Consider the following 11,608-nt stretch of genomic DNA (forward strand, 5'->3'; position numbering starts at 1 on the left):
TGTGTATGCATGTGTTTAAAGGTGGTGTTATGTCACCCTGCACTGAGGCTGTTGTGAAGCTCACAATAATCATTTGAATAAATTCCCTCTTGTGATGCGAATGACCTAATCCAGATTTGCCGCTCATTATTCCCATTCTGCCACAAACATACAACACATATAATCTCGATAATTCTAAATCTCAGTAATTCCGCTGAAAACGTTGACAAGGTTGTTCCCCTCTCACGGCCAGAATTTTTTGATAGTTTTGCTCATTCAGAGCCAATCTTTCAATATTTTTTTTTTTTTTTTTTCAAAAGCAGGGGAAATATTAGTAAGGATGTAGGTTACTAATCGTAGCCTCTTAATTAATTGTATAGCATGAGACAGGATGGATTAGTGTGTGGACAGGTGGGCAGATTTAAACCGCCTCACTCGGACACATGTTGGGACTAAAAGCGAGCCGTCATCCCGAACAAAGAGGCTTTTTTTTATTGATACTCTACAAATGTGTGTTGATATGAGCGTGAATGTCTGTGTTCACTCTAAGTTTAGAGGTAGAGTCATTCAGAAGATACCACACTTTTCCTATATTAGGTCAAACTTAAAATGGAATGTTTGCATTTTAAGTTTGACCTAATATAGGAAAATACAGAAATACAAGGTACTTTGATTTGCAAATGTAATTCATTCAGTGACCAAGTTTGTATTTTCAATTTTTCCATTAGAAAGAAATTGACCCAAAATACAGTTTTTCTTTCATGGTTTATAATACAGTAAGATATATTACCATTAAAAAAAAACAATGCAACAAACCAATGAAAAATAATGCAAAGAAGACTCACGAGGGTTTGAAGTAAACCATTAAGGGGTGTGTCTTAAAGAGTCACATTTGGAACATGGCTAATTTATGTGGCACGGAGGAATACTTATGGCTCACTGTAGGTCCTGCTCTTGCTTAAATCATGCCTTTGCTTGCTTGTCCCATTTATTAAACAGCTGAACGTGCTACTCAAATTTGAGTTCGAACTCCAAAATAAATAAATACAATAAAAGAAAATAAACCAAGGGACTGAAAATACTATACGATTGGGCACTTGACGTCACCTTTGCACACAGATTTACCTTACTTGCACACACCTTCAAAAATGCAAGGGGGTGTTACAGTGCTTTACAACCTAATTAAGCCGCGTCTACTTTTTTCGAGGAATCTTATCTATTTTGAAAGGGTTAAATTAAGATTAATAGAGGTTAAATAGTGGTTTGCTCTCATTTTATGTGATAAATTGTCACTTGTTTGTAGAGGATGTTAAAGGTTTGGTGGTGGCGACAGTTTTACCTTGCTAACATAAAATTTTATTTCACATTTGGAAGGGAGCTGCTGCTTCATTTTTGACATTTTAACGAAACTCCCTACCAGTAATAAAATCAAAACCGGTGAATGTGGTTATAAAGTCAAGCTAAATAATGTCTGTTTTGCCGTCTTCCCACATATGGATAGGTCTGTCAGTGAGGAATGAAACTGGGCGTCAGTTGCATTTGGACTCGGAAAAAAATTCGCACAGTGTTTGGGTCTCATTACGAGTAGCCTCCAGTGGCAAAACACATTTCGTCCTTCATGCTTGCGGGGCGCCATACAGGCTGTTAGTGGCCCCCAACGCTTTCACAGCGCATCGTTGGTTTGATCTGCTGTTAGAGGTATAATGGTGCTGTGTGGCTGAGAAGATGAAGAAAACGCCTCTTAAAGAGCAGCAGAAGGTAAGATGATGTCCATGTTTTGTTTTGTTTTATTATTTTTTTGGGGTAGATACCCTATTTACTTTCAGCCTCTAGAATTAGAAAAAACATTTTTTGACACCTATACAAAAGTAGTGGTCACATAAATGTCAAAATTCCAAAACACTGAAACAACTTATCACCCAACGTTGTGTGTGAAAATCCATTAATCAACTTTTTTTACACACTCAAGGTCCAGGCCCAGACAAACAAGATTCAGTACATACATAAAAAAGGTGCAGATGTTTTCCAATATATACAGTAGGGATGATTTTTTTTCAAGATTATTTTGATAATCATGAAAAAAAAAAAAATCCTATATATTGATATATACTGGTAAATACCATGTGCTATAAGTGGCACTGGTACTGTCTCCAGTTCTAAGACTTTTATGATTGTTATGATTGAAACATATGTTGATATTTCCTCATAACGTTCCAAGCACCTTGACTAGAATCAAAGATTCTGACACTGTGGCTTCCAACCAGATTTTGTCATTTACCTTTGTGAGCAAAGGCAAAAAAAAAAAAAAAAAATCAAGTGAGAGAAAGCTCAACTCGCAGACTCTTGTCTTTACAGAGCCGTCTGTCAATAGGTGCAGCCAGTGTCAGTAGTCCTTCCCATCAAACGGGGCCTGACAAAGAGGCGGCGGCGCATGGGAAAGGGGCAGCAAGGTGAAACTAATGCCATGGATGTTTGATTCATCAGGGCCTCATTGTTGGCGGCCACAGCTGATTGTGAAGGTGCAGTCAAGCAAAAGGGCTGCGGAGTAATCAGTCGGATTTATGGTGCCGAGGGCCTCGAAGGGAGGAGGAAAAAAGCTGATGGAAGCTGCGTGCGCTGCAGCGAGAACACACTTTCATGTCATGTTCTACTACTTGTCTTTGTGCATGTTCCTGTGCATAATGCAACCTCTCGTGCTCTCAGTGCAGGTGAACGTGCTCTAAGATCTCCTACAACAGGTCATTCTGTCAACAAAAAGAACTCCCTAAAGTCCTGTCCTTAATGCTATTTAAATACAACACCTTTAAATGAAAACAAATCTCGAACCATGTGTAAAGACAAATAAAATAATGAAAATTATAACCCTACAAAAGTCTCCAAGCGGCGAGGTTTCGGAGACTATAAGCCGGGTCATTGTGAAAACGACTACAACCTTTGGCGCTGAAGCAGCCGGACAAATCTCAGAGAAAGCAAAACATTTGCAAAGAATTTGAACATTATGTAAGGAACAGTAATCATCCTGGTACAACCATAACTATTAGTGGGAAAGGGGAACGTGCCTGACAATTTGTCATAAAGAAGATCGTAGGTGTAAGTGTATCAAGAAGCATTTTCTAACTCAATGTGAGCAAGTGAGAGGTGCCACAACATCATAAAGTTGTTCCCTCCCAGCTGCACTTGAACCATGTTCTCCATTCTTCTCTCTAATTATCAGCCGCCCTCTATCAATGTCGGACCACCCCTCCCCCATCAGTGTAGTACCTTGCTGATTGGCGGCGGCGGCGGGAAGACAGATGTAGGGCGAGCAGCCGCTAAGCCGTTGTACTCTTAAGCCTAATGTGGAAGTTTTATATGCAGAGAGGTGAAGCGGGGAGGAGGCAGTTGCGACTGATTATGATAATTCCTGCTTTTAATACAGCTGTCCCTCCAGCTTAAGGTAAACCAAATGTTGCCATGGGAGATTAGTGTACCTTGCTTGGCTATTAGTGAATCCCTCCTTCCCCCTCCCCAACTCAGCCCTCACGCACACGTCAGAAATGCCACTAAAGCCGCTCACGCTGGCATTGATTGGAGAACCGGAGAAGCAGGAAGCAGAGCGTGAGGGTGTGGGGCTTGAGAGGCCGATGGAGGAAAGATGCTGCAACTTGATCAGCTGCCGCACCAGTTGGTAAGAAAAATTACGTGCAGCCTCAAATTCCTCACAAAGATTACAGCCTCAAAGGTCACAGTCATGCACGGTGGTGGCACGGTTGGTAGACTTGTTAGCACGTCCGCCTCACATTTCGGACGTTGTGGGTTCACTTCCAGCTCTGGCCTTCCTGTGTGGAGTTTGCATGTTTTCCCTGTGCCTGCGTGGGTCTTTTCTAGCTACTCAGGTTTCCACCTATATTCCCGAAACATGTACGGTAGGTATATTAGACACCCTAAATTGTCCTTAGGTGTGTTTGTGAGTGTGAATGTTTTTTTTTTTTGTCTATGTGAGCCTTGCAATTGGCTATCAACCAGTTTGAGTGCCACGCCTAGTGCCCAAACACAGCTGGGATATGTTGCAGCAGCTCTTTGATCTTCAAATTCTAAATTTGCCCCAAATCATTCTGTACAATGACAACAGAGGCATTTTGCAACGTACAATAAATTCAAAAATTTTATAACATATAAAGTGATGCACATTATTTTGTTAGTTTATAAAATTGTCATCTTTGACCTGATGGTTTAATCCATTTGAATAGATCTTTTGGATTTTTTTTAAAATTAATAATAAGCACCAGAATACTTATCGGTGGCGTGAAGTGATTGACTTAAGCTGAAAAAGGAAAAAACCCTCCAAAGGCATGTTTTCATGCTCTTTCCCAAAATGAAATCCAATTGTGGGGAACCTGTAGATGAGGAGGATGAATTCAATAGTTTGACGGAAAAGACTGCTTGTTGGCATCTGAGTCATTTCTTAAGGGACAGACTGCAAGCCAAACCTTCATCATCGGGGGTCTGTGGAAGGTACTTTTTTATTCTGACAATATTACGTTAGGTTTTCTTTGAGTAATTTAGTAAAACATGAGGCCAAGCAGTATAGAAAATGGATAATTGGCAGCCAAACCTGCCAGCTCAAGTGATCCGTGCAGCACAATGTCCATTATACCAAAGAGCGTTCCTGTGCCATTAATCTGTGCAACAGCAAAGTAAATTAACTGCACAGGCCCCAACGAATGCTTGGATTTCCACCACATCTTTTTTGAGTCAAATTTTGAGTGGCTTTCTTTTTGACAGACACATCACACAATTGGAGTGGAGAAGGAGACTGAATCTTCCGTACACGCAATTCCAGTGCCTTGATCTCATGACATGTGAGGGTTTTGTAGTTGGTAGTACCACCTCAATGTGCATGTCTCTAAGAACGGTGCATATGTTTGCTTGTGTACGTGTACACCTGTGCCCTGGCCCATTTGTCAGTGAGTAGACTGATTTAATGCCTTCACACCCGCAAGAGCACCAAAACACAGTTTGACACACTTGGCATCATATGTCAAACAAGATGTCAGCCGCTCCCAGTGGAAGCGGCCAAACACAGACTCACAAACTTTCAGTGTTCAAATAGTCAAGCATGTAGTCCATGCAGTAGCCAACTCTCTAATTTGCCTTCCAAAGTCATTCCAGCCTTCGTTGTCTCTAAAGTGACACTTTATGACCTGGTGCTCCTCTGCAGTATAACACTCATATATACGGACCTACACAAACACGCACACACACACACACACACACACACGAACCACATTCTTCAACAATGTGGGTTTGGAAAAGCCCGTTTCTGTTCCAGCATGACTATGCCCAGGGCACAAAGCTACATCTAGGGTATACTTGCATTCGGTTGCTGTAGACAAATGACATTTTGTTATTTTTTTACTTACAATTGGTTCAACAGCCCTATATTCAAATATTTACATCTACACTCACAGGAGTGAACCCACAAGAAAAAAAAAAAAAAAAAAACTGCGGCCAGTGATTGCGCCTATAATTGCACTTCATTTGCACCGGCAGTTTGTTCCATCTTAATGACCTATTCACAAAAGAAATTGCGCTAATGGCATACCAGCGCAAACATGCAAACACATTTTGACACGCTGAGCAGTTTGCACCTGTTTTCTGATTTGAGCTGTTTTTTACATAAAGGGTTTTAGAATGTCCCAGTGCCAGTCTTGGGAGTAATGCATTACAAAAGTACGGTAATTACTGTAACGTATTACTTTTTTGCTTTTTACAAAAGAATAGTAATATTGTACTCGTTACGTTATATAGTAATGTTGTACTCGTTGAGAGCAAAATAATACATTGCGATGCATTTTTAGCCTGAAAGTTTTTTTTCCCCCAAAAAGAAAACAACAAAAACACCACGAGATTGGAGAAGAAATGTCCGGGGCAATAAGTTAGGTGTGATTTGTGCGCGATACCTAAAGAGCTGTCCGGGAAATAGGACCAGTACTCCGACAAACCATATAGACAAAAAGCCATAATAACATGAAAATAAAACACACAAAGTTTAAGGCATTTGTTGCGGCGTATTGCATACGTAAAAGATATGCTGCCGCTTCCCATGGTGGATTCACCAGCATTTGGAAACCTTGTCAGCAAGATCCCTGTCGCAACTAGCAATAGTGATAAGATAAGCGAAAACGAATTTTCAATTGCTATCAATAAAAGTCTATAAATTGTTCTGGTCAGTATGCACCTGCATCAAGATGAAGCACAGAATAACAATGGTGTACTGTATGTTAACTGCTAACGTTAGCCCCACCAAAACCATCTATTTTTTTAAATATGTGTCCCTGAACATCTGCCGACTGAATTTGAATTTGAACATTAATATTGAAATTGTGATATACACTAACTGTTTTTGACTAAAGCAGAAACAATGCATCACTATGCTGTCAAGCTAAGTAATAAAGGGCTTACAAAAAAAAAAAAAAAGGATTTTGTAGCTTGTCTTCAAAGGTTCACAATACAACGCAGATGGAATGATTTGTACAGATTTTAGGCTTAAGCCAGCCTTTCGCTGGATGTGTTATGAGCTCAATGAGCTCCATTTAGGATGGCAAATCCATATTTCCAGTTATGGTAAAGAGAGTAATATAAAAGTAATGCAATAGTAGTGTAATGCATTACATTTCAAATACAATAGTATTGCAATGCAACTAATTTTTTTGAAACAACATCAATAAATCATAAATAATGCATTACAGTTTCGAAGTAACTTGCCCTACACTGCCCAGAGCATTGTTTTCATTTAATATGAGGATCCACTGAAGAGCCCCACTTTTACACCAGCTTTTTTTCCCAAAACTGCCTTTAGTTATTTCCATCAGTATCTGTGAATGAGATGTCACTCATCAATGAGGCTTGTTCGCATAGACGCTGGTAATTTTTCTGCCAAATATGTGCCTGTTAGCTCACGTTTTAAAAAATACCACCAGCACACCAAGACACGTTCTGCTTACATTTCATTTAGTGACATATTTCACAATTTGTGTGCGCTTTGTAAAATAGCCGCTATTTGCTCCTTTAATGAATATGGAGCTCAGTGTGTTTTCTACCAGAACTGCTATGCTTTGTGCATGCATGGACGTATGTAATATGCTGCTTCATTGACATCCGAACAAGCAAATCAGAGCTGACACACGTTTGCAGAAGAGCAGCAAGGCAGCAGAAGTGTGGTGCTGCAGGTGGGTCAGTGGGTTAATGGCCTCCCGCTCAACCTGACAATTGGAGCAGCATTTGGGTTCAATGGCAGCTTCTGGCCAAGCGTCAAGGTCTCTGTGACTTTATGTCGCTGGCTTCACTTTATTTGTCACTTGCAGAGTAATACTTCAAGCTGCAGGGCTTAATGCTTACACACAAAGCGAGCTCGTTTAACGTTCGTGTTCACGGAAATACCAGCAACGTATCCCTGACAAGTTTGGAGCAAGCAGCTCGCTCCCTCAGAATATTTTCAAACTTCTTCACCTTGTCCGCTGTTGTTGCTATAGCTGCTTCTGCCTTTTTGAGCGCAAATTGCAACATTTTCACTTGTATGTTACCTGCAAGTCAGATGAATGTAATTTCCCATTTTGAAAGATCGGATATGTATCGGATTTTGTACTGCATACTCAAGTGACTTGGGTCTTATTTGAAAAAAAAAAAAAATGGACATGTGTCATTCATACCATCATTGACAAATCAGATACAGATCAGATAGGGGTGAAAACATCGGAATTGGGCCTCTTCAGGCTGTATGGTGAACCTAGACTAAAAGAATCAACATTTGTGGGAGGTTCCCTTAGTAGCAGTGAGACATTTCCCTCATCTCAAACAGTCCCTTGCAATGCTGCATCTCTCTACAGGTTGATGCACTCAGCTGTTAAATCCAAAAAGTTAACATGTATTTGAGTTAATCTTCAGACTCGATGCTGAGGAGTAGGTCATATCCTCAGAATCTCCACTTCACCCTGAACGTTGGCAGCCAATTGCCGGGCATACAAAGAAAAATGCCTACTCTCACTCATCGCATCTAAGGACCCTTAAGAGCACAAGAAGTTTTTTTTTTTTTAGTTTTAGTTTTATTTCTGAGATTGCCTCATGGAACGTAACATGTTGACAAAAACAAGAATATGGAAATGAAACAAAGGTTACACAAAGTGGAATTATTAAAATGAGGTCTTAAATCTCGGCAGGCTCTGTTCAGAAAAGCCAAAACGGAAAGCGAGGCAGAAGAGCTGGTCGAATCAGCCCGGCCATTTACAGAGTGGGATTTGATCAAAAGCTTCAGGCTTCAAGTTTGTGAAACAGTTTGCCCAGACAAAAGCCCTCTTTTTTAAACATGAGCCTGAGCAAAAAACACAGTTGCTTAGCGTGTCCATCAATCTAAAACAGCAGCGCACATTCCCTGGCTTTGGATGACTTCTGACATTGCCCAGTTATCAATTTTCACCTGTGAATGTGACGTTTTTAGCGTTACGTCCCAGAAATGGCACAATTACAGGACATGAACTGCATTGAGGTGTCAAGCCCCCAACCCCTGGTCTACCGAGGGAACCAAAGCACAGAATCTTGCATGGTGGGCGAAGGCAAAGATTATTCTGTCAGGAAGGTTATACGGACAGTATTTGAGTGCCCCTGTAAAATGAATAAAATAAATAAATATTATATTTATATTTATTAAAATAAATAAGTAAAAGTTAAAGTCCCCCTAGGTATGACCAAATTACCCACTATTTTTTTGTTTGTTTTTTTACAATTATGTTTTAAAACTATTTCACTTGGGTGACTGATAAATGTCTTATTTCTTCTGCCCTACTCTAATTTTCCACTTTCCTTGTGAACATATACTGATCATGCCTTGAATAAAACCACTTCGTTCAATGAATGTGCATATTATTGGAATTTTTATATGAAAGAAGTTTGTCTGTTGAAAATTAAAAATTACTGACAGAAAAATAAGGAAACATCGTGTTTTCCTTTTGGCCTAACCATATAGTAATATATGTGCACTCTTTTTCATTTTTTGGTGAACAATTTATTAGTTTGGCCCAATACTTGTACACACTTGTATTTTTTTTCTTCATTTTGCCCCCCCTCCCACTTTGACACCCCTAATATAGTGTCCAACATATCTATCCTGCTTGTTTTTTGTTTTTATATATATATATATATATATATATATATATATATATATATATATATATATATATATATATATATATATATATATATCAGGAAATCGCAGTGTCCGGAGAAAACCTGTGCAGACACGGGGAGAACATGCAAACTCTACTCAGGAAGGCCAGATGCGAATTCCCAACCTCCGCCAGTGAGGCAGATGTGTTCACGAGACATGACAGCCATACCATTCTAGTTCCAAAATGACCCCTGAACTTGTAAATGTGAACAATGCAGCGTGCAGGCACCAGTTTTGGACCCCGCAAAGTTGACTGCCATTATGCTGCGGGATATAGTAACAGCCCAGCCACTGTCAGCTTTGTCAGAACTGCACATTTCTTGATAAACGCAGAGAGGAAAATGACAGTTGCAACAGATGTCACGTGGTTAAGATGCGTGTGTGTACATATGTGTGGCAACTGGCTTCTGCCCTGCAGCTTGATAGGAGCTCACGTTGAAGTGGGGATTTGTTACTCAGATCCCCAGACATCCAGCTGAACAGAGTGAAGGCTCATGCAGTTTAGGGTGTATCTCACATTGAGTGCACAAGGAAGTGTATAAAGGGCATCCTCCGAAAATTGACCAATCAATCTAAATTTGTTAGTTGGCTGTCAAAATGCATTCACCTGTTAGGAGAGACATCCACAGTTTTACACGCAGTGACAGAAGATATGTTTTGCCCTGGCTATTTGTGATAAACTCCAAAAAATGTTGCTTTGGCAGCAAGGCCAATGTGCAGCCTGGAGATAAATGGCATTTTGACTCGGCAGGACACATTCCACCGGGAACAGTGAGAAAGACGAGCAAAACAGCTTGTGAGTGGAAGGCTGCAACTTCTCAGGAGGCTTATGAGAACAGAGACAAACAGAGTGACCGTGGTGACATGGCCATCGTCTATGTTTTGACATCACTGACAAGCACAGTGAATGAACTTCAACCTGAGATGCAGCCACCAGGAAGCAGCCTAATCACGGCGAGGAAGCGATAAGGCCGGTCTGTTGCAGGAAGTGACCACTCAGCTTAAACATGCAAACCTGCCAAGTTTCAGTCATTGGGTGTTTTTCCTCAGACCTTAGAAAAGTTCCAAATTGAATTATATTTATATCATTTTTACCCTTTTTTTATGCCAGTAAACAAAATAAGTTTACTGGTCCGTTCTTCCATTCGCAAGGACAACACGGTGATGGCAGCGTGAAGGTTTGTGAATTATATAAGTGAGTTTAGGCTTTCAGGGAACCTGGAAAGGGCCGTCTCCAAGGCATGGCCACATTTGATTCTGTTATCAGTCATGGTGGCATGTTTCCCATTGCGCCACTGAATGACAAGTAGGTTGTTGATGGGTGTCTAAAAAAGTGATAGACATAGCTATGGAATCCTGAGAAGTCCTTCTTAGCAACTACAGTAAAGCTTCAAGCTCCTGTTTTTCATGGACCTGTTTTAGGTAAAGCTATATTTTCACTCATAACAATGATTAAAGAATTTATTCATACACAACTCAGCATTACACTGAAGCTTGGTTTATGCTTGACGCGTATACGAGTTCCCCGCGGCTCATCAAAATGACGTAATTTCGGCAACGAAGCCACTTTGCTCAGAGTCCGCATGGGCCAGGTTGTCCGCAACGCGCGCCTTCCGGAATTTCGTCACCACGCGAAAAACGTAGCAGACGAACAATTTCTGATGGAAGTTTGCTAGCACAAACACCTTAATGTTTCCCCTGAAAAGGATTATTCTGACCTAAATACACAATTTACATGTTGGCGTGAGAAGAGAAAAAAAAAAACTTCGGAAGAAATACATTGTTTTAATTTACTAGGATTCTCGACCTCTATTATAGAGTAGTGTTGTTTATATGCTGTAGACTCCCTTTACTGCCAACTATAGTATGGGAGAATATCGACTGACTGCGGGGGAAAGCCCCACCGAGTATAAAGTGCTGCAAAACGCGCGCCAACGAGATTCCACATGTCTCAAGCATAAATCGATTTTTAATTACTTTGTTAGTGGGCTCATTATGCTCATTTCTCTTCAAAGTTAAAGTACCATTGGTTTGTCACACACATCCAAGTAAGGTAAAAGTCTTTCTCCACATTCGACCCATCTCTCGAAGGAGCAGTGGTGCTGCACTCGTGAATCATTTGGTGAGCTAACGCCCCAATTCCAACACAATGCTAAGTGTCAAGCAAAGAGATAATGGCTCATAGTTTTATGGTCTTACTTCCCACTCTAGGAGTGGACACTCTGCCCGTATGCCACTGGGCTGATCTTCAATGAAGTAAATTAATGTCTTTCCAAAAATCCCTTGTGCTTGCTTAGACGAATCTTAGGATTGTTTTGACATATTTGCAGTATGGTTTTGGTGCATTTGAGACAAATAACAATACATCCACACCTTTTAAGTTGGACTGCTTTAACACATTTTTTTTTGTATCTTGTAGTTGTCTTT

This window comes from Hippichthys cyanospilos, chromosome 2, assembly GCF_059441005.1.
Source record: "Hippichthys cyanospilos isolate Australia breed blue-spotted pipefish chromosome 2, RoL_Hcya_1.0, whole genome shotgun sequence".
Lineage (NCBI taxonomy): Eukaryota > Metazoa > Chordata > Actinopteri > Syngnathiformes > Syngnathidae > Hippichthys > Hippichthys cyanospilos.